Raw genomic sequence first — 5,000 nt, 5'->3', positions numbered from 1 at the left:
TGGGGGTGGAGGAGAGGGACAGGGGGGTGGGGGGTGGAGGGGAGAGGGACAGGGGGGTGGAGGGGAGAGGGACAGGGGGGTGGGGGGCTGGAGGAGAGGGACAGGGGGGTGGGGGGGTGGAGGAGAGGGACAGGGGGGGGTGGGGGGGTGGAGGAGAGGGACAGGGGGGTGGGGGGTGGAGGGAGAGGGACAGGGGGGTGGAGGGAGAGGGACAGGGGGGTGGGGGGCTGGAGGAGAGGGACAGGGATGTGGGGGGCTGGAGGAGAGGGACAGGGGGGTGGGGGGTGGAGGAGAGGGACAGGGGGGTGGGGGTGGAGGAGAGGGACAGGGGGGTGGAGGAGAGGGACAGGGGGGTGGGGGGCTGGAGGAGAGGGACAGGGGTGTGGGGGGCTGGAGGAGAGGGACAGGGGGCTGGGGGGTGGAGGAGGGACAGGGGGTGGGGGCTGGAGGAGAGGGACAGGGGTGGGGGGTGGAGGAGAGGGACAGGGGTGGGGGCTGGAGGAGAGGGACAGGGGGTGGGGGGTGGAGGAGAGGGACAGGGACAGGGGGCTGGGGGTGGAGGAGAGGGACAGGGGGGTGGGGGTGGAGGAGAGGGACAGGGGGGTGGGGGGCTGGAGGAGAGGGACAGGGGGGTGGGGGTGGAGGAGAGGGACAGGGGGGTGGGGGGGTGGAGGAGAGGGACATGGGGGTGGGGGTGGAGGAGAGGGACAGGAGGGTGGGGGGGTGGAGGAGAGGGACACGGGGCTGGGGGTGGAGGAGAGGGACAGGGGGTGGGGGGCTGGAGGAGAGGGACAGGGGGCTGGGGGTGGAGGAGAGGGACAGGGGGGGTGGAGGGAGAGGGACAGGGGGGCAGGTCTGTTGGAGACACAGTGACGGGGGAGAGAGGGAGAGAACCAGCAGAATAAAGGAAGGAAGTCAGCCTTGGACAAGCAAACCTTGTCTGAGTCAGAACGGCCCATAGGGCAGGAGCCTCTCCTGATTCTGTAGTGTGAGGCAGTCAGAAACGGCCCATAGGGCAGGAGCCTCTCCTGATTCTGTAGCGTGAGGCAGCCAGAACGGCCCATAGGGCAGGAGCCTCTCCTGATTCTGTAGTGAGAGGCAGCCAGAACGGCCCATAGGGCAGGAGGCCTCTCCTGATTCTGTAGTGAGAGGCAGTCAGAACGGCCCATAGGGCAGGAGCCTCTCCTGATTCTGTAGTGAGAGGCAGCCAGAACGGGCCATAGGGCAGGAGCCTCTCCTGATTCTGTAGTGAGAGGCAGCCAGAACGGGCCATAGGGCAGGAGCCTCTCCTGATTCTGTAGTGAGAGGCAGTCAGAAACGGCCCATAGGGCAGGAGCCTCTCCTGATTCTGTAGTGAGAGGCAGCCAGAACGGCCCATAGGGCAGGAGCCTCTCCTGATTCTGTAGTGAGAGGCAGCCAGAACGGCCCATAGGGCAGGAGGCCTCTCCTGATTCTGTAGTGAGAGGCAGTCAGAACGGCCCATAGGGGCAGGAGCCTCTCTCCTGATATCTGTAGCGTGAGGCAGCCAGAACGGCCCATAGGGCAGGAGCCTCTCCTGATTCTGTAGCGTGAGGCAGCCAGAACGGCCCATAGGGCAGGAGCCTCTCCTGATTCTGTAGCGTGAGGCAGTCAGAACGGCCCATAGGGCAGGAGCCTCTCCTGATTCTGTAGCGTGAGGCAGCCAGAACGGCCCATAGGGCAGGAGCCTCTCCTGATTCTGTAGCGTGAGGCAGTCACAACGGCCCATAGGGCAGGAGCCTCTCTCCTGATTCTGTAGTGTGAGGCAGCCAGAACGGCCCATAGGGCAGGAGCCTCTCTCCTGATTCTGTAGTGAGAGGCAGTCAGAACGGCCCATAGGGCAGGAGCCTCTCCTGATTCTGTAGTGAGAGGCAGCCAGAACGGCCCATAGGGCAGGAGCCTCTCCTGATTCTGTAGCGTGAGGCAGCCAGAACGGCCCATAGGGCAGGAGCCTCTCCTGATTCTGTAGTGTGAGGCAGTTTAATGTACAAGTACCCCCCCGCGTTGGGCTAAAGGCTAGAGCTACCGCTTTCAAGAAACGGGACACGGACATGGACGCTTACAAGAAAGAAAGCCCACAACGACTTCCGACGAGACATCAAACATGGAAACATACAGGACTAAGATAGAATCCTACTACAGAGGCCATTAAGGTTTATCAAAGGGAAACCCAGCCGTACCCAGTGACGCAAACCTCCAAGACGAGCTGAATGCCTTCTATGCTCGCTTCGAGCCAAACAACACTGAACCAGGCATGAGAGGCCCTGCTGTCCCAAATGACTGTGTGATCTCGCTCTCCGTGGCCAATGTGAATAAGACTTTTTTTTTTTGCAAGGCCACTTGGCCTGACGGAATAACAGGGCACGTTCTCAGAGCATCCACTGACCAGCTGGCAAGAGTTCTTTACAGACATTTTGAACATCTCCTTGTCCCAGTCTATTATCCCAACATGTTTCAAGCAGACCACCATTGTCCCTGTTCCTAAGAACTCAAAAGGTAACCTGCCTAAACGATCATCATCTCATAGCAGTCACATCTGTAACCAGTAAAATGCTTTGAAAGGTATGGTCATGGATACACATCAAAACCATCATCCCAGACCCACTCCAATTCGCATACCGCCCCAAACAGATCCACAGATAGCGAAATCTCTATTTCACTGCTCTCTCCCACCTGGACAAGAGGAATAGCTACGTGAGAATGCTGTTCATTGACTACAGATCAACATTTAACACCATGGTCGTCTCCAAGCTCATCACCAAGCTTGGAACCCAGGACGGAACACCTCCCTCTGCAACTGGATCCTGGACTTCCTGACGGGACGCCTCAAGGTGGTGAGGGTAGGTAACAACACATCTGCTACGCTGACCCTCAACATGGGGGGCCTTCAAGGGGGGGTGCTTAGTCCCTTCCTGTACTCCCTGTTCACCCGCGTGAACAGGGAGGTCAGAGACCTGGCAATGTGATGCCAGGACTACAACCTCTCTCTCAAAGTCATCAAGACAAAGGAGCTGAACTATCGGAAATGGAGGTGCGAGCACACACCCATCTACATGGTGGAGTAGGTTGAGAGCTTCAAGTTTCTCGGTTTCCACATCACCAAGGACATAACATGGTCCTCTCCCACCAGCACCGCCTCTTCCTCCTCAGGAGGTTGAAAAGATTTGGCTCCCCTCAGATCCTCAAAAAGGTTCTACAGCTGCACCATTGAGAGCATCTTGACTGGCTGCATCACTGCTTGGTACGGCAACTGCACCGCCCTCAATCACAACGCGCTACAGAGTGTGGTACGGATGGCCCAGTACATCACTGGGGCCGAGCTCCCTGCCATCCAGGACCCCTATACCAGGCGGTGTCAGGGGAAGGCCCAGTTCATCACTGGGGCCGAGCTCCCTGCCATCCAGGACCTCTATACCAGGCGGTGTCAGAGGAAGGCGAGAAAATGGTCAAAGACCCCAGCTACCTAAGCCATAGACTGTTCACTCTGCTCCCGCACGGCAAGCAGTACCAGATTGCCCCCGCCTCCTCCTTGGTTTTTACACTGCTGCTACTCACTGTTTATTATCAATGCACGCATAGTCACTTTACCCCTAATTACATGTACAAATTACTTAAATTACCTCGACTGGCGTACCGGTACCTGGTAGATCTTGGCTCCGACAGCCATGACAGCTCTGCTTCTAACTCCTAAGCAACTTTTCAGTTTTTTTTGTTGTTGTATTATTTCTTACATTATTAGCCCAGAACGCTTTTTTATGTTATTACCTACAGCCGGAAATAACTTTGGGATATCAGAGTGTCGGTGTGACCAGCATTACGACCTGGGAATACTACTTTCCCGAATTGGATCCTTTGTTCGTACCCCCCAGGGCAATTTAACTTATCCTAGAGGCTGCTCCAACTCGCCACTGGTGGAGAAGAGGTATTCGGAGGCGGGCACACCATCCACCGCTTCCTCGCTAATGTTCAGTCTCTGGACAATAAAGAAGATGAGCTCAGGGCGAGGATCTCCTTCCAGAGAGACATCAGGGACTGTAATATACTCTATTTCACGGAATCATGCCTCTCTTGGGATATGGGACATGAGGTAACCTGTACCCAAGAAAGCAACTGAACTAAATGACTATCGCCCCGTAGCACTCACTTCTGTCATCATGAAATGCTTTGAGAGACTAGTCAAGGATCATATCACCTCTACCTTACCTGACACCCTAGACCCAGTTCAATATGCTTACCGCCACAATAGATCCAAGGATGATGCAATCACCATCGCACTGCACACTGCCCTATCTCATCTGGACAAGAGGAATACCTACACGTATGTATGAATGCTGTTCATTGACTATAGCTCAGCCTTCAACACCATAGTAACCTCCAAGCTCATCATTAAGCTCGAGGCCCTGGGTCTGAACCCCACCCTGTACAACTGGGTCCTGGACATCCTGACGGGCCGCCCCCAGGTGGTGAAGGTAGGAAGCAACACCTCCACCCCGCTGATCCTCAACACTGGGGCCCCAGTGTGCGTGCTCAGCCCCCTCCTGTACTCTCTGTTCACCCACGACTGCGTGGCCAAGCATGCCTCCAACTTAATCATCAAGTTTGCAGACGACACAACAGTAGTAGGCCTGATTACCAAAAATGACGAGACAGCCTACAGGGAGGAGGTGAGGACTCTGGGAGTGTGGTGCCAGGAAAATAACCTCTCACTCAATGTCAACCAAACAAAGCAGATGATCGTCGACTTCAGGAAACAGCAGAGGGAGCACCCCCCTATCCACATCGACGGGACCGCAGTGGAGAAGGTGGAAGCTTCAAGTTCTCGGCGCAAACATCACTGACAAACTGAAATGGTCCACCCATACAGACAGTGTAGTGAAGCAGGAGCAACGGTGCCTCTTCAACCTCAGGAGGCTGAAGAAATTTGGCTTGGCACCTAAAACCCTCACAAACTTTTGCAGATGTACAATTGAGAGCTTCCTGTC

General features: G+C 56.2%; 1 protein-coding gene across 1 annotated transcript in view; it reads right to left on the bottom strand.

The window, feature by feature from the left end:
* LOC106571075 (polypeptide N-acetylgalactosaminyltransferase 16) overlaps positions 1–5,000 on the bottom strand; it is a 50,287-nt gene that overhangs the window by 20,222 nt on the left and 25,065 nt on the right. The window lies entirely within an intron of this gene.

The sequence above is a fragment of the Salmo salar genome, chromosome 01, assembly GCF_965601325.2.
Source record: "Salmo salar chromosome 01, fSalSal1, whole genome shotgun sequence".
NCBI classification, from domain to species: Eukaryota; Metazoa; Chordata; class Actinopteri; order Salmoniformes; family Salmonidae; genus Salmo; species Salmo salar.
Note: the sequence above shows the minus strand (reverse complement) of the source record. Positions and strands in the feature narration are given on the sequence as shown.